The sequence below is a fragment of the Anser cygnoides genome, chromosome 13 (assembly GCF_040182565.1).
Source record: "Anser cygnoides isolate HZ-2024a breed goose chromosome 13, Taihu_goose_T2T_genome, whole genome shotgun sequence".
Lineage (NCBI taxonomy): Eukaryota > Metazoa > Chordata > Aves > Anseriformes > Anatidae > Anser > Anser cygnoides.
In genome coordinates this window covers 9,946,783-9,973,717 of record NC_089885.1, presented here as the reverse complement: position 1 = coordinate 9,973,717, position 26,935 = coordinate 9,946,783, and the positions used below count along the sequence as shown (strand labels likewise).

General features: G+C 36.6%; 1 long non-coding RNA gene across 2 annotated transcripts in view; it reads left to right on the top strand.

Moving 5' to 3' along the window:
- The first annotated feature begins 6,364 nt into the window (after nucleotides 1–6,364).
- LOC106037703 (uncharacterized) overlaps nucleotides 6,365–26,935 on the top strand; it is a 129,513-nt gene continuing 108,942 nt past the window's right edge. For both annotated transcript variants that reach the window (XR_010834897.1, XR_010834895.1), the window contains exon 1: nucleotides 6,365–7,385. This is a non-coding gene — a long non-coding RNA (uncharacterized lncRNA). The remainder of the gene's footprint in view (nucleotides 7,386–26,935) is intronic.

Genomic DNA, 26,935 nt, shown 5'->3' with positions numbered 1-26,935 from the left:
TGGCATGCTTCATAGATAACTACAAATGTTATGGATTACATGTCCTACCTTAATTAAAAGACAATAATTTAGCCAGTATCTAGGTACCATTTTAGATTTATTGCTGTTAGAAGGTAAACGTTTACCCATTTATCTTGCAGTAGATTATCAGGAGTGTTTCTGTGTTTCTGAGCATTAATTTCTTTTGAATACACAGAGCCCAATTCTGTGTTATCGTAGGATGCCACAGTGTGGTAGCTGTTGGTAAATGCTGTTGGGCTTTTTGGTTTGATTTGTTTTTTCACGTGTGTGCTTTGGGATTTTTTTTGTGCAAATGCAATACCCATGTATCCATCACTGTGCTTATGGGAGCTCAAAATTGCAATCAATAAAGGGCTGGTGACTAGCATGAATCTTGCAAGAGGTCTAAAATCTACTCACCTCTGCTTCCTTGTGAAAGATTTGCTGCTTTAGTTATGTTGTTGCTAATACTTATTTCTGTTGTAGACCAAACTCTTTAAAATTTCATATCTTTCAATAGCAAGACAAGCAAAGAGTTTGTTTGTTGTGTTGTTTTTGTTGCTGTTGTTTTTGTTTTTTTAATACCTCCCTGGTTGAGAGAGGCTTAGGATATAGATTTACTTAGTTTATTAGCTTGTCAGTCTGTTTTCTGTGTTTAGAACTACTTACTTTCTGGTTATGGTCCGTTACTCTGACTGATCACTTTCATCTCAGAACAGGGCTAATGGAGAGAAATGAAACTGTGCTTTGTCAAGAGAGTCGTCATCTGCTTCTTCAGGTGATGGAAAGCATGTTGTAGGCTGTACTTCAAGTGCTGCAAAAAAGAATGGCACAATCCCCATTGTAACTGATGATGATAAGTCAGATTTATCCTTGCTTTTGTTGCTTCTCCGAAGCTAGTAGAAGTGCACTTGTAAAGAATTTTTTTCCATTCCCCAAGGCTCCAGAAGAATAATAGAAACAAACTTCTGTCCTAGCCATTGATGAGTCCCTGACCGTTGCCGATCCACAGAACCTGAGATGATACCTTACTACATGAACTGGAGCTCTTATTTGGCTGCTCTTTGCATGCAGAACTCTATTCCTTTCAGCTAAGCAATCGAAGGGGCTCTGCCTGAATTAAGTCATGGGATCACATTGTATTTAACTGCTTTGCTTGACTAACATCTCCCTGAGGGAATTTCAACAAGGGAGACTACTTCCATTGCCACCAGGATTTTAAGCAAGACTAGACATATAGGCTGTATATCTTGTGGATTGAGGGGAGATGGAGGAAGGAGGAGAGAGAAGAGCAAAGGACAGGGATGTGGGGGGGGTTGTCCATATTTTTTTTTTTGTTGGTTTGTTGGCTTGTGTTGTGTTGTGGTTGGGTTTTGTTAGTTTTTTTTTTTTTCTCCTTGCTTAGCTTCCCACACAACTTGTCAGTGTTTCTCAAGGAGTGAGACAAAAGAATGGAAAAAGAAATTGAATGTGTTCTCAATACAATAAAAGCAGGAGAATGACAGCCACTGACTGAGAATTAGGACTAAAAATACTCCCCTCTATTCTGAAGGTGAATCTTTGAGATAAGACTCATTTTGCTAATAAAAAGCAGCGCAAACAGCTACTTTAACAAGTACAAAAAAACTGGGGTCCCTTTCAAAACATATTTGATGCAGCTTATTCTGACAGCAGTTTCTGTTCCTGTGTGGGTTTGAGTTTTTCTTTAAAAAAAATATTGAGAACAGTTGAGCATTTATGAGCAAAACTGTTGTCCTTTCAATTATTTGTTACCACTGCTTCAGGTAAGTTGATAACGCGTGATTGAGGAGACTAACATTTTAACCACCCCCAAAAAGTGCTGTTTGGCTTTCTTCACACTGAATGACTTGTTCTACTGATTAGGGTTAGGACAACTGACCCAACAGTAACCACAAGCAAAGATGAACATGAGTGATACATCTCACAGTTCTTTTAAAAGAAGAAGAAAAAATAATAAAGAAAAACTTTCTTTTTGTACATAAGCCTTTTGGAATTGGTTGCTGTGTTGCATAAGACCAGATTGACAGAAGAGGCCTCTGAGCTCTTTGGTTCTGAGTAATTTTTGAACAACACATACTGCCAAGAGTAAAACAAACTCAGAAAAATACTGAGCAGAAAAATGGCCCAGTGAAAAGTGCTGTCAGGTGAATCACTGTTGAACTGCAGCAAAGCAAAATTTATCATTTTTGTCTGAAAACAGTGGTTGCAAGAAATTAAACAAGGAAAAAATGTAGTTTTATGTCTGATAATACATATTGCTTGAATGAAGCCATGTCAATTAAAACCATTAACTCAGAAAAAGTGAGTTAAAGGACTGCAGTACAAAATGTGACAGAATGTGGTCTGGAACAAAGCACATGAAAATACAGAAAAGTCCTGAACGTGCTGAAGCAGTTAATCTGCTATGCAAATCACTAAGGTGTAAGGTGAGAACACAATATTCTTACACCATCCATTCTGAATTTTTCTAATCATAACTCAGGAAAATAAAACAATCCAAAAGGAGGTTCTTCACCTGAACTTATAGTTGTGGGGCATAGGGGAATGTGTACAAATTACAGGAACTACCAAAAGACACCCAGAATAAGAGGGGCAAGGGGGACTTCAATATTTCCATGTAATCCCACTTGGCTGCAGAGCCTAGGAGAGTGATCTATCCAGCATAAACTAGAAGGAGTTTGCCTGCAGCATTACAAGCCCAGGCTGGTTGTACTGTTTCTCAGGTTGGGATAAAGGAAAAATGTTCTTAAAAGGGTTTCTTGAGAGAGCTTACACTACCTGGTATTGCTTATTTTCGAGTACTATCTTGATACCAGCTAATTATTGAAAGGAGCTGGACAACACTGAATTCCTAGGCTGGGAGTGATTACTCAACCTAACACCAAATTCAAAAGATGGTTATTTAGTCCAGAATGTGTTAGTACTTACAAACTACGGATGTATTTCTCAGTATATATCATAACATTCATGGTATCAGAGAACTGCAGAATACTGTTGTGGTTTAACTGCCAAAACCAGAACAAGTACTTTAATACAAGGGGAATCTCTGGAGGTCTACTCTCTGTCCAAGGCAGGTCAAAATTTCAAAGTTAGATCAGGCTGCCACAGTTCTGAATACCTCCAAGGATGAAGATTCCCCAAGTCCCTGTTGGTTCCTATTTTCCTTTCAAAGTGCATCCCTAAGTTAAAGAGTGTAGTAACTGGATAATGAGAAGATTCTGAGAACCTTGACTCAAACCTCACTGTTTAAATATGAACTTAGTTTCTGGAAGCGCTGGGTTTCTGAGAAAATATATACATATGGTGTTCAAATGTGTGTTTGAGGCATGCAACATAATGTATTTTGCAATTATCTCTTTCTTTCATAACAATACAATCAAGCTCTCATGCCTGTTGGATCTGCCTGTAAAATAATTCTTTTAGTTCAGAAATACTTGCAACTAAGACAGGTATATTGAACCATATTTCTCCCTACACGTGTTCTTTATGATCAGAATGGTGTGAAAAGGGGATATTTTATGCCATTTCTCCTTCTGTATGTGTTTGCAAAGATATTTGGAAAAGGGAGGCAATATGAAGCACTGAACACCACCCCCACCACACCCTGAAGCTTTATGGGTGGGGAAAAAAACTGCTATTTTAGCTTTAGAAATGTGCATGTGGTTTCTTTCCCTCTGAGCAGTAAATCAGGGTAGATGATGCTTCAAGAGTGCAGATGGAGCTGTACAAGTGGAAGAGATGAGTAGTGCTAGGGGGTAACTATTTTAATAAAGAACTTATCTGTGAGCTGGAAGAAAGTTACTTGTTGCTCTGCCATTCTTTTGTCATTGGTATCTGAGAACGTCCTTCAGGAGACACTGTAGTAAATTCTTGTTTGTCATGAGAAGCTTTAAATTGATGCAAGGTATTTTATAGTAAAGAAAACAGACTATGGATAGTGAAAAGGGAATAGATTGGCTCTGTCACAAACAGCAGATTTAAAAAAAAAAAAAACAAAAACAAACACATTTAAACATCTTAAGATGCAGTCACATTTCTGGAGAAAAGCAAACAAACTGTAAAAGCTACTTGCATTGCTAGTTAGGTATATATGTCCTAGCACAAGTAGTAAGAATTTTTCAGAAGGGATTTTTGTGCTGTTCAGCAGATAAATACTTTTTAGGGGGAAGGGGAATATTGAAGATTCTGAAATCCTTCCATCTATTCAAAGAGTCTGTCATTGACTTTAGATACAGTAAGTCTTGGACTAGGCCCAGTGCAGCTGAAAAGTCCCAGAGCCTGCTATAGAGCAAAAGCAAAAATTCTTTGAAGTTCAAGCATGTCTGGCTGCAATTTCTCCAGCCAGGGAGAACTCTGAATGAAGGTGAATTGTATAATTAATGTTCTTTTCCATTCATTGAGCTTCATCCACTGCTGTTCTGAAAAGAAAACATAATGTGCTTCAACAGCTTTCTAGGATGAGAACCTGAATACTCTTAGACTTGAGATTTACCAAATCACCAATGAATTCCAATGGAAAAAAGTCTTAAATTGCTGCACAAACATAAACATGTTCACCAAAGCCATGCTATCAGCCAGATGCTTTTTCTGTTGAATTTGTATTTTGCAATCTCAAATTTCTGCAATAAGTCTTATTGGTGTGATTACTTAAATATATGACAGGATGCAGTTACTAACTTCATGCAAATACCTGGGTTAGTTTTTCAGCCTTAACAAGGTCTCAGGAGACTGCTTTAGCCTGAAAAAGCATTCTTACATATGACTCTTCCACTGAATTTTTCTGAAATTTACTTCAGGTCTTAAAAGGTTTTGTCTAACAATCTTACAAATCGTTTCATGTATATTGTAGCAATAGAATGTTCCCAGTGATAAGGCAAACTTTTTCCTATCATTTATTCTGATTGCCTTGTGCTCAAAAGACACATGGTCACTTCAAAAAATGTTTTATAACTTGTCTTTAATTACATATTTTAGTTATTTTATTCTAGGTATGTTGTCTGCTAAAAGAAAAGTCATACCATTTTTAAATTAGTCATACTTATAATTTTTAACAAGTCTTGATGCTCTGTAGATTTTGAGTGACTGCTGTTATGTAATTTGCTTTTGAAATATCAAGTACACAGCCAGTTTTTGTAGTAATAGTTCTTCAAACAGTTTTGTTCACAACTTCAAAGAGGGGAAAAAAATAAACACCCTAATGTAGTCTTCTGAAGAACATTGTGATTATATGCATTGCTTTTTAGTATCTTGGCTACACAGTGGGTCAAATCAATTTTGTACTGCAGCATTTTAATGAAGTTTAGATTTCAACAAGATTGCAAGAGTTCAGTTATTTTCTCTCTTTTAAAAAGGAAGATGGTAGACTCATGAAATCTCAGGTTAATATTTGGGTGAAGAGTTTTTTCTATTAACTATTTTGAGGCCTGAATATGTTCCTAATTAAATTGACTCCACTTGGGATAATACAAGATCTTTGCTAATTCTGTCCTCTGCCATCACCTTTTTGAAATTTGATCACAAGCATCCAGCTCAGCAGGGGAAAAAAATAACTTCTTCCTTCTACCCTTGCATATGTGCAATGATAACATTTAATTTCAAATTCTATTTTGGAAGTGAGTTTCCATATTCAAAGAAACTGTCTAATGTCTTAATAGATTCAGAGAAATGATTTTCACATAACCTGACAAACAATTAGTTCTGATGTGTAAAATGATTGTATCTGACCAAGTGTACCATGCCTTTTCTGTTGAGAAGCTGAACTGAAATGTATTGAACCAGAACCCTTACTGAGGAGTCAGAACCCAAGGATGGTGAGAATGGGTGGGTCGATGCACTGTGCCAGCAGAAGCTAGGAATACTCAGAGCTCCCTAAAAGCTCAATGAGGTTCGTATCCTGTTTTGAAAGTGGCATATATACAGTGTAACAGTTCAGTACACAAAGCAAATTGTATCTGTTCTTTCAAGAGATGTGCTGTGTTCAGTAAATGCAAGTAATACAATACTGAGCCGTCCTAGACACCAGCAGCTAACATTAATTTAGACAAATTTTGTCCTGTTTCAGTCATCAATACACAAAAGGAGATTTGAATGCTTCTGAAACATAAGTGAAAATGTTCTTCAGAATGTGCTGGGTTTTAAATAATTCTTATAACACTCAAAATTGCTTTAAAACCTTATAATTTCTTGACAAGAAATAACATTTTAAAATGTTCTCACTTTGCCTTTGAGGAGCCATGGTCAGAGCAATAAAATCAAGAAGATGATGTATGTAACCGAGAGTAGACCTTAATATATAGTTTTAAAAATGACTTCCATTAAAGCATGTGTTCTGAAGGAGCTGTAATAGATTTCGCTGTGGTTGAAGTCCTGTTTCTATTGAAGCTGAAAGAATTGTGTGGCTGATCTTAACGAGGGTCAGAATATTACTTCAAGTACATTTGTACTTACGAAAAAATATCTTTTTTCTTGGAAGTTAAGAAGATTTTATTTCCTTCACAAACTCCAGTTATCTACTACTTCTGTCCTGTTTGTACATCTCTGTTCAGAAGTGCCTGAAAACAGGTGAAGCATCCAGCATGAAGCAGAGAGAACTGCTGCCTGCTGTCTTGTGGCACAGTGGTTGTTAGAGGCCTTCTGGAGCCTGTTTAATTCAGCAGCCTCAAGCCTCTGAGCTGAAGTCCAGAACAGTTTGCTGTCACAACAAATGTTCTTGTTATAGTATATTATTACTTATATTATTATAGCTTGTTGTGTGTGAAATGAAATTTTGTGCACTTCCAAATTTAATCCAAAAATATTATTCAGACAAATGCCCTCCTTTCTGGATCCGTCAGTTGAAAGTTGAGGATTCTTCAGCAAGAAAACAGACCAGATTTTCCTTTGGGTTTTAGTTGTTGCTTCACTAGGAAGACATTTCTTACAGGCAAGGGAAGTGGGGAATCTTTTACATGTCTGTCGTGGACAAGGTATTAAGGAGCAGAAACAGGGGCTTTGCAAAGTGAGGTAAACCAGGACATGAGGGTAGCAGCAACGCAGTGTCCTCGGTGACAAGGCGTGCAGCTGAAACTCTACTGAACACCAGAGAAGGCTCATTATGAGGCAATTCACGTCAAGAAGTCAAAGTTCTAGGCAGTTGGCTGCCTACACCTACAGCTTGTCTGAGGACAAGGGCAGCTCTAGAGATGTTAGACTGAAGGTAGTGGCATGGGAGTCCCAGATGAGGTTTTTCATTGCTCTTTCTCATGATTTCATGATCTGAGGTTACACAAAGCAGACTTCGAGCACGAGCTACTGAGCTCCTGGAACTGGTATGGAAAAAGTTGCAGAGGATTACAGAGAAAGGAGGCTGCAGATGCTTCAGGGCAGTAAGTTGATGCACTCCTGACATGAGAAATATGTGTCAGACCCTCTTGCCTTTGTTGTCTGTAGCTCCATTAGTAATAAAATAGCATTTATTTAAATTAGCTGAGCTGTTTGCATATATTCTGCTGACCATAATTCTTACATCTTGCTACAAATCTGACACTGCTTCAGAGCACTAGGACACAATTAAAAATAGAAGGGCAGATGTTACAAATAACTGCAGCTATTCAGCTGAAATTTTTTGGGGGTAAGGAAAAAGCTTATATGCTCTGTTATTTTGAATTTGAAAATGTGAACAGTTCTCTGATGAGAAAGTTACCTCAACATTTACAATCGATTTTTATTACAGATATGAAAGCTTTGTACAAACAAACAAAAAAAGTTGAAATGAACATGTATCTATACTACATAATTACACAATCCTGACCAACAAGATAAATTTTGCTGCTTGCCTCTAAGATTTTTTAATTGTAGTTAATAACTCTATCAAAAATTGCAAGCTGATGGCAATAGAAATGATTCATAGGTACCTGACAGTGTCATGCCTGGAATATTTCTGACTCTGCACACAAATCAAAGTTTCTCAGATTTTGAAGGAGACATTTCTGCTTACTGATCAGCAACTTGCTTTTCGGAGTGGTTCCTTGACCACATGTCAGGCATCTGTAAGCACTGAAGGAAAACAATTTATTTCAAGAAGTGCAGCAACCACCCTCTTAAAGTTCTAATCCAGTGAAAGTGGAAAGCTTTTTTTTTTTTTAAGATTATAATACTGTATGTAAAAATAAGGCTGATTTTAATACCTCTTAAATTCATTAATTTTAAACTGGATGTGATGAGCCTTAAGTTATATCCATAGTCCCTTCTTTCATCAGCAGAAGATGAAAGATTCTGAAAGTATGTAGTTTTAATGGAAAAAATAATACCTTTGGTTTTAGTTCTTTGTGGTATATTTATTGCCACTTATTATTCAACACTTCTAATTTAAGAGTAAAATGAGAAATATGTCAAATAAGAGAATTTTGCTCTTAGTTTATGCTGTATTTTTTTAATTAAAAAACAAACAAACAGTGGCTTACAAATACTTGCATGTCAGAAGTTACAGGAAATAAAGGATTCTTCTGCAAATGTGTTGAAGATATTTGTTACAAAATTAATCATTAGGCACCAACAATTATAGTGAGTACTATTTGCATCTGCTGAGTCTTGATTGTATATCATATATTTTCTCTGATATCTTTGGTTCTTCAGGATAACCATTCCAAAACTGGAATAATGGAGTACAAATCTAACTAGATATATTCAGTTTTCTTATAGTCATAGGCTGCCATCGATGATTTTTCCTGAACTACAGCTTTATTCTAATACATAATCAGAAAATGACGTTCTGAGAACTTTGAATATTATTGAGAAATGTTCTATGCTACTTCTGCTTTGTTCTTTCCAAGATTACTTGAATTTTTCAAACATCCTGCCCTTAATTTGATGGATCTTCCACTGAATTTGTTGTGCCCTTTCCAGAGGCTAGAAATATAGAAACATTCTTCTCTTGAACTCCGTGACACTTGTTCTCAACCATTCCTGCGTGTGTGACAACATGATTGTATACCTGCTGTCCTCATCAGTAATTTATCTGTTACATCCACTAAGAAGTACATAAACTGTCATCTAGGAAAACTGTGCAATTGCCTAGGAATAAGGGGGCAGCACTTATCCATATGTACTCAATCTTTTTCGACTGCCACCTTGATATCTTCCACATCTGTTAGTGGAGGAGGCAAAACATGGCCTGCCACCTGAAGCGTTCTAAACAATTGCAACTATTTTTGATCATACAAATACACATGAACAGCACCTACAGAGGGTCAAGGATCAGAAAGCTCAAAAACCCTAAGAAAAACAAAACGTCTCTGCGGACTGTAGCCTGGACTCTGGACAGCAAAGCTTGTTAAATAGCTTGAGTTGTGTAAGGAGGGCTCACCTGCTTTTTGTCACAGCAGTAACTTACTTGGGATAGCGCCATCTTCCTCGTTGCTGTAGAGATGTACCCAAGAAGTCCTATTAAAAACAGTTGGACTATTTCCTTGTTTAAAAATATCCAAAGACATTTACAAAATTAGAGACCAATTTTAGACTGTAAACTCTCTGAGTAGAGATGTTCTTATCTGTTGACGGTACAGAGCTTAGCATGCTATGATTTTGATTCAGCCTCTGACTTCTGCTGTCACATAAATAATGAAATGTTATGCTGGAGTTATTCAGATTAGTCCTAAATGTTCAGTATAGGCTAACTCAAATGAGATAGGTCATCAACTGACATTTTCTTCTCATCATTCTACTTTAAAAAGAGAACAGGAAGCTAGAAAGGGCATAAACTTTATTACTAATGTTTCAAGCTCTCTCTAACAGTGCCTAATAAAATCTTCTGAATATAAGTAATGTTCAGTCTTTCCAAACCCAAATGTGCAGTAGGAGGTAAAAAAGTAACATATATACATTTATTTCTCTATTTCCTCTGAAATAAAATCTTGTTAACTCTCAGAGTAGCTGTAAAAGAAAGTGATTGTATGATTTCATCAACCTCTGGTTATAGCTAATTTTGCTTTAATGTGAATATGTGAACTTTTCCTCAATTTAGATGTTATTTTCCCAGCACATGGAATATTGTTCGTAGGGTTGGTACATATTAAGTCTTGGTAGATACTTCTTTTGTAAATGGTATTTGCAAAAGCCAAGTCCTTCTGCTAAAAAAGAAGGTACTGTAACATCTTTAATATGCTCTAATAATATCTAATATGCTTTAATAACATCTTTAGTATGCTCATCTTAATACCACCTTTTTTGCTGATAGCCTCAAGCTGGTATCTGGTTCGGATAGCAAGCCTTGTCTAGGTCTCAAATAGTTATTTGAACATGAAAGCTTGTGCTTAGATGTAGTATTAAGACTATGAAGAAATTTTAGCTATTTGATCTATAAATTCTGGAGAAAATGCTTATTCAAAATGCAAATCTTTCTGAAAATAAATGGAGTAGCTTAGACCAATTCAGTAATACGATACAGGACACTGAGATGCGTTTCTAGAAACTGATGTTGAAGCATAGGTTTCAGTGTACTATTTTCTATACTGACTGTGGGAGTGTTTCAAAGTCAAAAACAATTAGTTTAATGACTGGATCACCCAATTAGTTTGCCCCGCCCCCCCCCAGCATGTCAGTGGTACAAACAGCTGTTTCTCTCAAATAAATATTACTTAAGTGCCAAGGACAGCCAGAGTGAGGCTGTCATTTCACAGATATTATTGCTGGTGACTACGTCAATATATCTTCAGTGCCCATTGGCTCCAGTCCCTTTTCTACACTGCTTTCTCAGTTGTGCATTCCTTCAAATGCCCGGATTAAAGTACAGTACACTGCAATAGACCAGACAAAAGCTTCCTATTCTATTTTTGAGGGCTGTCAGTTTATTCTTTGACTTACACTGTCGAGGAGGAGGCAAGAGGCAGAAAGGAAGAGAAGTGTGATATAGAAGGCGTTTGTCTGTGTAATAGACAGTAGTACTCGCTTCCTTTAAGATCTGCTTATACAGGTGTTTAGGCTAGAAAAGCTTGTTGTAGGCTAATCTTCTATTACGCTGATCCAAAAGCAGTATTGAGTTGATGTTAGCATTGCAACTGCTTTAGGTTTGGACAGCCCCATTTTCTTTTCCTCTCAGGTACAAGAGGTATTTCTTGTTGTGGTTAGTACTGAATATCTTTACAAAGACTTGAAGTTGCTGAACTTCTGCCTTTATTTTCTAGATGTACTGCAAAAGTTAGTGGATAAACTTGGTAAAACTCAGTAAACACTCCTTCTCTAAGTACAAGCCTTGCCTTCACTTGTCTGCAGGTATAGTCCTAGACCATTTATAATCTTAATGAAGATTTCAGTTAATTTTTATCTTGCACTGGAATTCATAGTTTTCATGAAGCCTTGCCAGCCTGGATGAATCCTGTCCCAGCCCTTCTCAAATGATATGTAATCCTCATAGTCAGTCCACTTATGCTATTTAAAAGTATGTGTTATCATAATGTTACTTTAGACTGTGAGATTTTCCCCTCTCTCTCTTTCAGAGGCTTTTAGTGGTATCAGCATCTCAAGTAGTCTTTGATAATCTTGCCGTGACATCAGGGAAAAAGATCCTGTCAAGAATTCAATTGAAATTTTATATTTTACAGTTGTAAAGGAATACTGACAATAGTTAAGCTCTCTTCTAAATAAAACTACCAAAAAGATGACTTTGTGTTGTCATCTGCAAACTGATGAAATTTATAGCAGCATTGACAGAAAGAGTCTGGCTGTTCTTCTTACACTACGCTCTGTATTTTCTGTGTGAAGAGTAATTTCCGTCAGTTTCTACAATTCTACAATATTTGGTCTTAAAAACAACAACAACAACGAAAAATTTACTGTCGTTGAGACCAAATCTATGTGGGTTGCAAATCCCAAACACTGCCATGAGTAAGGCACAGAGTTTGCCACCATGTGCTCTTGCTGTGCTCTTACACAGCCTCTTTAACAAAACAGGTGGTTTTTTTGAGGGAAGAACAGACAAGATGACAAAGAGACCAGGTATTAATTAGCCATGAGTTACTCCAGAGGGAAGACAGAGTCTGTGAAGAATTTATAGACTCAGTCTGGGAGTTTTCACTACACAAAATCTCTGAAGGAGATCTGTGGACTTGGAGAAGGAAAGCATGGGCTAGATGCTTGATGCTGTGATGCCTCATGGTAGTAGCTCCAAAACCCTGTCAGGGTTTTGAAATACCTCTTTTATGGAAATAAACTGTAAAACCTGAAAATATACACATTTAAAATAATAATAATAATAATAAAAAGTTTTATAAATATGCCTAGTGACAGAGATCAAAGAAAGATGAAAAAATCTTTTTCTAATTCAAGAAGTGGCAGAACTATATGAGGTCTATCTGATAGCTTTCAGTAACAGCTTCTGAAATGCGCTGTCACAGAGTGTAATTGCTGTTGATTGCAGTTTTTTTGTTGTTGTTGAGAATAATTACGCAGTGGCTGGGGGGAAAAAAAAGGTAATTAAAATACGTAATTTCTGTGATGGATGGAGTAAAGGCAGCAAAGTATAGCAGTTTGTGACTAAGTACATTATAATCTTGGGAAGAAACTGAGATTGTGCATGACCTGTAATCATTTGGAGCAGAGGGTAGAGGGCCTTATTCTTCCATAGAGATTGAAGCTTACCTGGTGGCTGATAAGCGGCTTAAACTCTCTGCTCTAGAATCTCAGTTAGGTAGAAATATTCTGCTCTCAAGGACTCCTGCTTTAGTTTTATTCCCTTGAGTAATGTAAGTACTATATATTCACCTACTGTACTGTAGTGACCCAGCACATGTTGCCCAGCTTCTCTTGGTTGTCATTTTTACCCCTGTGTTATTAACTCAGAAAGTTTCTCTTCTGTCTTAAACAAGCAATACTCCCAGAAAGACTCTGTGTTAATTAGCACAAAGCAAGCATTTGAAGTCTGTAAAGAAAAAAATAATAATTTTAGTTTTCAGTGTTTTCAGGAAGTGTTTTACTGTAGTTCGGTATGTTTTTCTTTTATGTATGTATTTAATTACATTTATTCTACATCTGATATTTCTGTGGCATTATTTTAGTGTAAAAATTAGCCCCTCTGAAGAAATTAACTCTGTTTATCACCTGTACTTTAGGAAGTACTAAGGATTCCTAGCCCAAATGTCAAGGGGTGCCCTGCTTATGTGTTTTTTTTGTTGTTTTGCCTGATAGCTCTATGTATAGGGTGTCCTTCTTGCTTGATGCATGAGAAACTGAAGGGTCAAGATCTCCTCTGTGATTTTGCTCTTTTCTTCTCTGCTCCGCTCAATAGCTAGCTTCTAATATTCTCACTCACAAGTATTATCTGATCCCTTAGTTACCTTCAGTGCAGTGGGGCAAAGCTCTTTTCATTTACTAGAATTAGCAAGGTGAACTAATTTATAAAACCTGAATAAGGCAACCTAGAGGACATGACTTTGAAATAAAGAAGCTTGATTATGCTTTGGGATTTTATAGTTAATCTGAACTTCATAATTAGCATATGGACCTATACTAATCTGAATTTAATCTCTTCAAATTGAGTGTCAATCTCTCTCTCAACAAAATGCCATTTGAGGGCTCCTTTTTACTTTATTTTAATTTAAACCTTCTTATGAAGCTGATTTATCAAAGTCCAGAATAATTCCTTTTTAAATTAAAAATAATACCTTATTCTCTTAGCCAGAAATTGATGGTTTTATGGTTTTCTTCCAATTCTGTGAAAAGTGGAGGTGCAAAGTTCTTGCCATTTTATATTAGTTTCCTAGATGCTGTATTTTTTTCTAAGAGGAAAATACCTGCAAACAACCTATTGCTCCATACAGGACATATATATTAGGTGGGCTCCAGGTTGTTTTTTGTTGTTGCTGCTCTTGTCTTTTTTAAACTGCTATTGATTATAGCACCTTAAAATTATAACATAATTACATTTTTCAGATAGTTAATAGTTGCTTGTTGTGTGTCAAACAATGTTTGTTTTAAAGACTGGGAGGTTTGCCTCGTTTAGGTTAAGTAATGTTTTGTTTGTTTTATTAGGGTGTTTTTTACATATTAAATTCTGCAATCTCAATTGCAGAAAATAGAAGGTAGGTAGCATATGGAGCAGGAGATTGTTGAAGGAAAAAAAAAGGATAGTCGCATTACTATGATAATAACAATAATAATGCCATGGTTAGGAGGAGATATTTTTTCCCTTCCTCTGCAGGTGTTTCTCTGCAATCCTAGGCCAGCTTTTTTTGTGACAAGTCCTCCTTATGTGGATCTTCAAACTTTCCTGTAAGTCCCATTTTCAAAACATTCAAGCTCTGCAGCGTTCATCAGAACATCACCTGCAGGCAAAGATGAGCTTAGACCCAGCCAGACACACACCATCTCTGGTCCAGATACAAACAGTTGTATTAACACTGTGTTGTGTCTGCTGCAGTACCTTGCTTGGACCCAAAGCCTATTAGTGTAGGCACATTACTTCTTCACCAGATTTGCTTACATACACTGATGCCTTTATAGAGCCTAGCTCTATCAGTATTTGCCCAAGAGGCAGTATAAAAAGCTAAATTTTCTGATAAGGATAGACCAAGTACCTCAAGCTACTGACTATTTCAAAGCAAATAAACACTTAAGACTCTTTGACTCAGTCTTACATCCTTAAAATATGGGAATAATGTCACCTTTTATCTTTCCAGGGTGTGAAATTAAAAATTAGAAGGGAGATTTTCATTCTAGATGAAACTCTGACGGGTGCAGTGTGGGCAAAAAAAGAGATATAAGAAAAAATAAATAAATTACTGATGAGTATTTTCATTAGCTGGCCCTTGTCCCGTTCCCATTACAATTCAAATGACAGGTTTCAGTAACTACAGTGTACATAAATTCTTTTGTGATCCTTAGCTTCATGGGTTTCGTGCATATGACAGGATGCAACACTTGCTATGTCCGCTGTTAGAAAGAACAAACACTTCTCTGGGCTTTCAATGGTGATAATGTTCATATTATGTATTATACAGAAGGCAGGAAAAAAACATAAAGGGTTTGTTGTGGTCTTGTTTTGGTTTGTTTTTCTTTTGGCAAATGACAGTTTAATTTAGGAAGGCAAATAAGAGTATGAAGAAAGTGAAGTGATTCCTCCTATTGCAGTTGAATAGGATCGAGCTCCCAGCTGTGCAGACTATGAGGTTAGGATGCTGTCTTTGTTTTTATTGTTCATTAACAGTTTCCTGACTTTTTATTAATGACAGAAAATTATAGAAATTTGTCTCTTGGCTTGATCTGAACTGGATATAAAACTTCACAATTTGTAATGGTTCAAATATACCCCGTTCATCATTTTTTCTCATAGGGAACAGACCATCCACATTAGGTTGGTATCCTATGGTAGTCAACTGAAAGTAGTAGGATTCCCTAGAGACATAGGGCTCCAATATCATGCATCTAATTACAGAATCAAGGCCTTGAGGATTTCTCTCCACCTAATGAATTTCCTTGTGACCTCGTTTTCTAAATCATCAGCAGGTTATTTCTCCTTACTTCTTTCCATTAAGAACTGGGCTGCAGGAAAGTTACTTGTGTGACTTTGAAGGATTGAGTTGTTCAGTTATTCACAGAAATGATTAACGGGTATGGTTTCACGTGAACTATTTTGCTGGTACAACAGATAGCAATTTTATCTAGATGTTAAATCATCTGCAAATGTTAACGAAGAAACAACAAAAAAGCCAACCAACTAAAATTAAAGTAGGCTCTTTTTCTTAACATTGAAAGCTAAATTTTCTTTTGTGTTAGATGACTAAGTAGCTACATCCAGAAATGAAGTCTTTGAGTATGAAACAGCTAAGAGTGTTAAATAAGGAAAATAGAAGAAGAGAACCACTTCTGGAACTGCAATAGAGGCACTAGCCCAGGTGTTAGGAGACTTCTGTAGCATCAGTTTGGTGCAGAGGCATTTGAAAGAATCTATAGACCTCTGTAATCTTTCTTTTAGCTTTGCATTGATAGGGAAAGGCGACATCTATAAGAAGTTTAATTAACCTTGTGCTGAGGTTAAAAAGATGCTTTTCCCCCCAAGGCCCTTGTTACAATGGGTCTGCACTGCTAGAGCCTTAACCTGCCCTCAGCATGGGCCGAGGGAGGGCGGCGAGAGCTGCTCTGGGAAGTGTTGCTCTCCCTCCAGGGCATCGGCAGGGTGCAGCACTTTGAAATATATACACTGCAGCCAGGAGTAAGGAGGCTTCAGAGCACATTATAAAAGCAAAGTTTTTATTTCACTGGTTTGTCTTTTTAAGCTATATAATGATCAGGTTTTAAAAAGCTCTGTTATATATATTATGTGCTACACAAACTGTATGAGCTAAGAATTTAATTTGTTTCAGGGTGTATTGAAAGATAGGCATATTAATGAAGAATTCCATCATTCCAGCTTTTTTCCATAGCAGGTGCATGGACTTGATCATGCAGAGTTTAATCGTCAGGTCTTACTAAAATTCAGCTGGACTGCACATAAGCCAGCTTTTAAACAGGAATTAGATTAAAAAATAATAATATTAAAAAAATCCTACACTAGCTTATAAAAATATTTCTACTTCAGTAATGAGTACAGGAGAAAATTACTACCTGAGGTTTTTAGATCAGCTCTCTCTTTAGTTGTCATTACTGCCAATGATGTTTTCAAACTCAACTGGAAGTTTATCATATAGCATTTGGTATCAGCTATAAAATTGTCCAATGTTAGATTGAATGGCAAATTTTATTATCCTTGCAAAAGGTTTTAATTAACATGTTTGGAGGCCAAACAGCTGTGTGTGGAAATGATTACTTCAGCTGAAACAAACAAACAAAACCCACACCACTTTAGAACCCTTAGTCTCAAATATTTAATTTATATATCATAACTTCTGTTTGTTATAGAGACCCAAAATAATTGAACTAGGAGAAGTTGCAGGTGCACATCTGCTGGCACAAACTTGGGGGCTGGAAATTAAAATGAACCTAGGAGATGTCATCTTTAGTAGAACATCAGGTTGCTACATTTTGGTGTGAGTGAGTCTCTCTACAAGAGATGATTAAGTCCAGGACACTGGGGGTTAAGGTCAGAAAAACAGGAAGACCTGAAGTAGTGTAACTGGTGGTTAAAATTAAAGATAGCTTACATATCATATTTTTCCTATGATTTTTTGGGATTTTTTTTCCTGTTTTTTAACCTGTGTGTGTAGGTCATCTTGTGATCTATCCTTATGATTTATTTTCTAATTTTAGCTACTTTTTTCCAGCTGTGTCTGTGTCTCACTTAATTTTCATTTTTGACTGAATCTGAATGGGTACTTGAATACCAAACTTCAGGAACATTGTGTGGGTTTCATGTTGTTTTTTCTGTTACAGGATGGAGGTAAATTTACAAAGCAAAACAATCCTCTGCTGCCTATGCTGTGAGCTGCAGCTGGCCTGAGGTTCCTAGGAGCTCTGGCATGATTTGAATGAAATTGCTTTAATTTTTCCTAGTTTTCTGACTAAATAGGTTTGAAAATTGGAAGTAACCTGGAAAACTGAGTGGAGAGATGAAGTGTTCTGTGCCCACCAGAGGATAAAGAGGTGCACAAAACCAGGGGATTGAACAGTTTGCTAGCACCTGTCTTGTGGCAAGGGCTGGATCCTGCCAGGTTGCGAAAGTGAACATAGATAGTGAAATAGTTGTGCAAGAGTTGGGCACTCTTTTGTCTCTGTGCTTTTCATCCTCTCTGTGCCTGTCTCATCTTTCTCTTCCTTTCCTGAAACAAATTCCTAAGACATATCTGAAGATATATATATATATAAGCTTTGTAAATTAAAAAAAAAATATAAAAAAAATAGATGGAACAATAGATGGTCCATTGTAAAAGCCTTTCTCCTGGGAGACACAACCCATCTGTCATAGGAATCTAATTCAGAGGCACAGTAGGTTTCCAGCTATTAGCAGATGTTGTAGGTTACGTTCCATTCACTAACCTTGGAAAGAATGCCCTGTACATTTTGATAAAGGAGGACTGTGTCTCTTGGGAAGGTGCTTGCCATGCTCTTGATTTAAAATAAATAAATAAATCAAAAAGGTAGGGATGCAGGCAATTTGCTTATATTGGAAGGGCAAGAAATCAAATGTTCACACACACATTCAACTCCCATTTTGCAAGAGTTGCTTCCCAAAGTAAAATAAAAATTAAATCAGAACAGAATGCTAGTAATTCTAGTGGCAATAAAATATAATCATTTTCGTACCAGTGTCTTTCATTTGAATTTCAGATTGTATTTTCTTGCATGTTGGACTCCCCTGAAACTGATATAGCAGTGGTTGATATCTCGGTGAGAGAATAGAAATCAAATTTATGGTGGTATCCTCTCGTCATCTTCACCTCCAATGTCTCATTTAACTCACATGTGGATCCTAGAAGATGGAGGGTAGGATTCCTTTTGAGTTCAGGAAATAACGATGGGAATTACCACTGCTTTCAAGAAACAGCTAGAAGATAATATCATGGAGTCTGAAAGTAAACTGTCAGTCAAGAGAAGTGTTAGTCTTGCTCTTCCGCATTTCATAGCTAAAGGCAACAGAGATCAGAGAGGCAAATGCATCATTGCAGGGGTAGAGCTGTGACAGCCTTCCTGAAGCTTGTGGAAGGACCTGACCACAGTCTAAAGGTGTCCTCTCTTGCCTCTGCACCACTTGCAGCATAGTTGTCTGTACTTGGAACTCTCTCGTTTTCCTGTGCCAAGGTGTTGATTTGCATAAGGGCACAAACTTTAGCTGCACAGTCTTGAGGTAAGAATAAAACAGTGCAAACTCTTTCATCTGCAGCCCTGCTAAGCTGTTGCTGTTTACCAGAGGGCTTTCTGTGTTGTTGGAAACCCCAAAGGAGCCTTGCTAATGTATCAGAATGCTTTATATGCAAGCAGTAATTCTAAATACTTGTAGCAGAAGTCTCAAGTCAGTGCTAACTGAGAGTTATGACCCTCATGGTGAAAAGTGAAATGTTCCGTTATGGTAGGAAGTAATGGATATCATCTTGACTAACTGGTATGGTCTATGATCCAGCTCTTCTGTACCCGGATGACCTCAGTACGGAAGAAAAGGAAGCCCCCTGTGCCTGAGCAATGCTCTAACAGAACAGGGCCTGGCCTTTATTTCCCTGCCTAGCCCAGTTATGTTCTTTGTGCAGAGAAAGCACCTGTCAGAGAAAGCTTAGGGTGTTCTCCTCTCCTTTCTCTGTCTCTCTGCTCTGACGTAGCACAGACATTAGATAACATACTCTAGTTCTAGTTTTGCAGATTCAGTGGTCTTGTTTTGATCTCAGAAGTTCACAGTAGTGTAAAGACTGACTAGAAGATGTTTTCGTAAAATCGCAAATAGTACAATAGTAATCTTGACAAAGTAGCACAATATTCAAATAACAATTGTGAAATATGGTACTTACTAAGGCAGGATGGAGTATCCAGATTTCTAAAGGCTTATTGATCAGTCAGGATAATGCAGCTAGGATCCTAATTTAAATTAAAAAATTAGCTTCATATTTTTTCTGTTTGAAGAATTTAGGGAATAAATAAAAAAAATTTGCTTTAAAAAAAAAAAATTAGAAAATGTCTAGGTGAGATCAAGTGAGCAGACCACAACAGAACAATTTAAGAGGCCCAGATAGTTTGGTAAGTACTCCTGTACTGTTCAATTCTCTATCTGAATTTTCAGGTTTGAAACTGCAGTAGACCAGTGGTTAATATAAAAAGAAATCATATGAGGTCAAAATGTAATTTTTCTCCCTATTAAAATGATAGTTTAAATTGTGAAAGGATCTTGATTTATGATAGACAAAATCAGCTGTACATGTTATCTGTGGATGGTTTCAGGTTTCTTATGGAACTAAGTTATTCAGTGCTTTTTGTGAATATATTTTTTTCTGTGGTTATTCTGAAGCAAAGATTTATTTTTGAATAAGTAAAACCTCCTGCTAAACAAAGGAAATATTAAATTTTCATCTCCATTTTACCTGTATGAAAGCCTACTTACTTATGACAGTAGCACAATTCAAATAATAAGAAACTTTAAAACAGCCTATATTTGAGATTACATAAAGATTATATGAAGTTTAAAATAAGAGCTTAAATTTCCAAGATCTGGATTTTAAAAATATATGTTTAAAAAATGTCTGTGCCAAAGCCTACAGAATATCTTATAAGTTGCTTTTTGTACAAGAACGTTTTTTTTTCTAGGTAAGACTATGTCCCCAGTAATAGGAAATAGGCAAATATCCTTTACGTTACAGGAGTAGGCCTTTCAAATTACAGGTAATTTCAGCCTCCCCTGTGAGGCTGTGACAAGTTGCTTCCTTTAAGGTTTATCCATTGATAGTCCCACCTTTTAAGTTCTGTCTGCAGTACTCTTAGGAAGAAATACACAAATTTCATAATGTGAAAGAAATTTGAATTGCCCAGCAGCCTTGGCCCTGCTGGATGGCAACAGTTAATGAAGTCAGATGGCTGCCTGCTTCCAGAGAGTGCTGGAGATCCTATGCTGCCTGTGAAACCCACATCCACAATCTGTGAGGTAGTGAGTGATCACTTCAGCTGGGTACAGTAAATACATTTCTTCTGAATGATCTCATCTTGTTTATGCCTTTGTAAAAGGGCAAAAACATGAACACTTGCAACATCTTCATGCTTCAGTGCCAGCATCTGGATATATTTGGATACAACAAAAGCAATGAGACCTGCTGATTCTATGCTATTACTCCTGTAAGGGTTCTTACAATAATAGTTTTAAAGTAAATTGATATGAAAGCAGCAAGATGTAAGATTTAGCTTGGCTTGCTCAACCTATAATTAACCTCATCATATGTCTGTCGAACAATGCTAAGCACTATTATTATTTAAATAGAATGTCTGCTCCTGATAATGTCCACTTTTATTGGAAGCTGTGAAGACTGTCAGATAACATACTTACTTGGCTGAATAGTATTTTCACCAAGTTTATTAGAGTTTGATAGATTATATTTACCTTTCTCCAGTCATCATGAAATTCCCTGAATAACATGCCCTATCAAAACCAGCTTCCTCAGGACCTTCAGCTTCATTTTTTCTGGTCCACATGTACCTGTGTATTATCCTATCCTGCCAATGGCCTTCATAATTATAGGCAAACAAATTTTATAACTAGACAGAAAAGTGCTGTTCCAAAACATTTTTGGATCTTCTGCTGCTGATTTTTTTTTTTCTTGAATCAGTTGTGCTACATCAGCTTATACCAGCTGATGTTTTGCCAGATGGTTGAGCATCCCATAAGACTAAAACAGAATATTGGGGATATGTCTTTATTGATACCAATAGCAACATGTTTAATGTCTCAAAAACAACCTTCTGTTGCCAATATCCTCTTGTAAAGGCCAGGGTTGGTTTACTCAAATCATGCAATGCTGTGTCTGATAGAAATGTGTGAATGATTTCTCCGGCTAACAGATAAGATAAATAAAAATTACTGTGTGGCTAACTTGCAAACATGAGGAATGTAGATCTTTTGCATTCTTAATCAATGCTTTTTCACAGGAAAAATTCTGTTTGTTTTGAATGGAAGTCTGACTGGCTCAGAAAGTGAGTAATGATATTCAGAAACTTCCTCCTTAGATCAATATGTGCAGACCAGACAAGCAAAGCAGTAACCATAAGATTTTGCTCTCTGACGATTGATTGATGACATATGTGAAATAGGTTTGTGCTCTCTGTATAGTTACTTGTGGAAGAGACTCATATCATAAAATCTAGCACCACAGTGTATTGTCTCTATGGAAATTTCAGCAGGAGACTGAAGACTGGTAGAGCCTGGAAATGAATTACCTTTCTGCAGGTAGGGAATCTTCTGTTAAAGAACAAAATGGTTGAAAAGCATCAGTGATGCCTTGATGACTTACTGTATTTATAAAGGGATAACCAGCAGAATACTTTTTACTATTTCTTCTGTTCTTAAAAAAACATATTAGTGATGATAAACTAATCCAAATTACAATATCAAAGGGAGAAGATTGCACCGGATGAAAAGGAAGTTAATGAACAAATGCCTGTATTCATTGCATGTGTTATTTTTAGAGCTGGGTAGGGAATTTTTGGTTGTCTCTTTTGGGGAGTTTTTCCTTGCGTTTCAGCGTTTGTTTTTTTCTTTCTCTTCCTTAATTCCTGTTATCACCAGTAGACAGAATATTAGATAGGAAAAAATCAGGGGTGTATTATCCTTGTAAAACCACATGCTGTCCATCCTGCATCCCAAAAGGTTGCTTTGCTGTATAAAAACCTCCAATCCTCCCTGGACTGTTGCAGCTGACTTCAGACAAAATGTCTGTATTCAGTTCCATTGTGCGTGTTGCTGACAGGTCCATGTTAGGCTGTTGCTGCAATAGAGTATGATTCATTGCTGTGCCTTCAGGATATTACAAATATGCTGCTGTAAAAAGAGAAAATAGTCCTGAATACTCTCTCTGCTGCAAACCACAATGTACCATGTGCTAAATGATACAGTGCTTTAAGTTAATAATGAGATACAGCATAATAAGGTCAAAGCAGTGATGATCAAAGCAAACATATGCTGTGGCTGTCCACTCCCACTAGATGTAGACCTCCAATTTATGATGCCATTGCTACCAAGACAGAAATATATATATATATATATATATATACACACACTTTTTTTTTCCCCAGGAGTTTTTCCTGACATGCTGTAAAAAAAAACACTTCTATATAGACCCAGGAAAGTAGACACCAAATGATTCAGAAATACCATCAGTGTTATTAGTTTTTTCATCAATAACCTGGAAGAGAGGTGCAACAGCAGGTTAATAACGTTCAAGGATATGTTGGGGTCAGGTGTCTCAAATATTTCTGGAAAATACTGAAACTTGATGTGGAAATGGATAAAACTGTAAATAGAATTTTGGAAAACATAGGAGTTGGAGAAATAGAAGTATGCTAAGCACCTATTCATGGAGATACTGATTTTTATTTACTTTTATCCTTTTTTTATAATTGTGACTTCTTAACTGAAACAGAATACGGGCCAACAATACTTCCTTGATCACTGTTGAATTTCTGTTTGCTCCATCTTCAGCCTTCATGGGGTAAATACAAGAAAAAACAATGTGAAGTATGAGGGAAAATGGAAACTGCTTACCCAAACAGCATTATGCCAGTGTTATTTTGTTGCTTGACAGTTGGCCACCTTTTCAGAGTCATTTTTATTCAGCAAAACCTTAATGCTAAAAGCTAGTTAGCATGAATATTTTATAACAGTTTGGCTACATCAATGCTATCTGCTAGGGAATCCAGTGTGGAGAGCACCCCTCCTGACAGAGCAATTTCCTCAGGAAAGGCTTCTCTGTTCACTGTACACATTCAGTCATGTTGCTTTTCACCTGATGTTTCTAATTTTATTCATGCTAGTGTATCAGTGACCCAAAATTTTCCCTGCAACCTTTTCCAGCAGCAAGGACAGAGTATTGTAGAGGCCTACATAAAAGCAAACAAAGAAGAAAAGCAATGAAAACCCAATGTTGGTTTACAGCTAAATTTATATATATATCACCTGTAAGTAAGGAATACTCCTCTAGAGTAAGTCAGCTCTTGAAGGAAAACCAATTCAGGGTAGTTGGATAGAAGGCTTCTCTAACTGAAGGATGGAAGGACAGGGAAGCTAGAGATCTGAGTTAGAAGCAAGTCCTATGTTTATTTTTAAACGACCAGAATGTTTAGGGACTTGGCCATTTTCAAAATGTTTCTGGGAAAATATTTAACTAAGCTATGCAATTGAAAAAGTTTCTACAACTATTTTAGCTATATATAACATTGATATTCCTTTTAAAAATTTATTTTGTTTGCAAGATAAGTTATATTTATGTATACCAGCTGGCAATAACTTTTGCATATACTTGTGTTACTTCCTTTACTTTAAAGTCAACATTTGCAATCAGATTCCCTTTAGTTGTCTAAAGTTTCTCTCTGTAAATACATGGCTTTAAATCTGGCTTCTGCAGCAACACTGGCTGGGGTCATCTCTCATTCTCCTAGGATGTATCATCTGTCTGAGCACCAGGTAATTGGGGAAAACAAGAGGTCCCTAAAATCGTTTAAAATTCAGATTTTTGGAGTTGCATCTTTTCTCCTCTGCATGAGATAACCTTAATAAGAAAATATAGGCCATATGGAAAAACATGATAGCTCCCCTCCTAGTGCTTCTCTATTTTAAACCAAACAGGATACTGCTCTGTGGTTCTGATTTTCCAACACTGGGTTTATCCTTTATTTAATTCATGGAAGTAATCTTATCAGATTCTGTGGAACTACTTATGTGTGTAGTACTAAGACCATGCCTAACTGCTTATTTTGTCCTCTTTGCCTGCTATTAAATTATAGTCATGATAACACTGTTACAGCACTGCTTAATGCTTTTTTGTGTGTCCCCTCCACCCCCATTTGCATTTAAATTTACTACGTTCTTGTTTGCGAACCTGAACAAGGTTACTCTCTAGTTACTGCAACCTTTACTGTACAAGTATGTATTTTGGGTCACTAATAAGTGACTGGGATTGCTGGTTACAACACCGAGTATTTAGCTTTACTAAAGAAATTAATATTGCTGGGCTGTGCAGACTGGCTTTCACTTAGTGCTATGCTACTGCTGATCCCCTGCTTCAGGACCTGATGTGCCAGATGTAGCTGGTGAGCTATGAGACCTATTTTCATGTTGCTTCAGGAGGAGGCATTGTGTGCTAAAAGAACCTTAGAGAGGAAAACAGACTTTCTGGGGCATTGATCACTTTTGCAGTACAGGTTCTATCCAATATATTCTGTTACTTGAGTATCATGAAGATCCAATATATATGTCACAAGGTTCAAATGTATGCCTTTACACTAGATTTGACTAAGCCTGTGATTCTCATATTTCTGTAGGAGAAAGAGTTCTACTGCAAAATTCTTAAACTATCTTTTTATTTTACTTTTTGTATGACAATGTTTTTCACAGGAAAAGGAATGAAAGTATTCTCTAAGTTATAAGGACAGAGTGTACTGTTTTCTATTAAGCATCTTCTACTAAACAGTCTTTTGTGGTATTTCTGCACAAAGGTTCCTGGAAAAGCAAAAAAGAAATGCAGTATTTGTCCAGAAAGACGCATGGCTCTGCTCCTTGCTATCAGCCATTTTATTATACGTGGACCTCCACATACTCCACACTTAGGAAATGAAAAGGTCACAGGAAAAGGACAAACCATGTCCTACTTCAGACTAGCCTTGGGACTCATCCACTGTAACCAGTAAAACTGAAAATATTTAATATTAAATATATTTAATATATTTAAAATATTTAATGACAAAACAGAAAACAGCCAACCAACCAAAGTAATAATAATAAAAATAAAAGACTTAAGGAGGCATCAAGCTTTGGGAGTTTACCAGCAGTGAGGAACAGTCTGGCCCTTTTCCTAAATTAATGTTACTAACAATCTCAATGGTATTTGATGACTTTGTCTTGTTTATATTTCCCACAGTAAACCTGCTCATGGAATATGAGGGTGTGGATAGGTACTAAAGATAAATGTAACTGCAAATGTTTGAATTCCAGCATGCAGTCTGGAACTGGTTCTTCTCACGTGTGCCTGTACATGTATGCATTCTCCCAGAATGTCAAGTGATAGTTCACTGTTTGAAGTCTCAAAGTCCTTCAGATTAGAAGTGCCTTTTAGATGGAGATGCTTTTTCATCATCATCTTTGCTAAAATGCAGTATTGTGATTTGTCATATTTGGTTATGCTACATTAGCGTGTGTCACAAAAGCAGGCACTTGGAGCGATAGAGCTGATGAATGATGAACGTCCCTGCTACCCTTGAAATGGCATTAGTACCTGTATTTACGGTGGTTAATTAGCAAGGTTAAGTACCTCCATGACAGTGGTTCTCTAGAGGTTTTTTCTTTGAATTTCTTGCTGTGTTTTTGTCCTGTAATAATTCATAGTTCCGAATTTAAAAGATACTCCCCATTCTGTCTTCGTATACTGTATTGGTCATTGTTTTATTCAAGCGTATCTTGTAATAGTGCATAAAGCAGTGTAACAGAAAGCATGGATATATATATATATATATATATATATACACACAGAAGTGATTGTGTTGAAACAATAATATTTATTAACTTGAGCCACATCTGTTTGGCTGTTGTTGTCATCCCTTCCCCATTCGAAAATAAAACATCTGGAGGAAAAATATACGTTTCTGTCAGTTGAAAGGTTCAGATGCTAAAACATGCATTAAGATGTTAGTATTCAGTGACTTTCAGTCATCTCTGTACCACAAAATATATCTATTTTTTCTCTTGCATTCACCCAGATCCAGGGTGCTTTAAGGGACTTCATGCGCTTGCATGTTTATGTTGTTAGAAATAGTGTTTCCAGGAAGTTTCCTGTTATTTTTCATTCTGCATTGTCCCTGTGATAGGGGGGACAAGCAATTTCTATCTTCTGCTTAGATTTGTTTAATCTTGTTGCATCATTATGAATGGACACTGTATAATATGTTTTAAAACCATTAGCTGGTGGTGTTTCTTTTTTGAAATTCTGGCATATATGTTTAAGTTGCAGTGCATGGTTTAAACAGTGGGACATATTTTGAAATAACAACCTTAATTACATGTGTATTTTGATTGGAATGCATTGTTTGCTTTCATTTTATCGGGTTAGAGGGCAGCATAGTTATCCCTTTCTCTGCTTAGTAGAAGTAGTAACAATGCATATAGTTTCTAACTCTTCTGAATCTAGAGATAGGGCAAAAGCTAGTGAAAGTATCTTTGCATTTTCCTTTATCTTTGAACTATCTAATGATTTTGTCTGCAAATATAAAGTTGAGTTTACTGTTAATTCCGTTCTTGGAGAGCTGTATTTCCAAAACCAGCAGATGCTGATGGTCT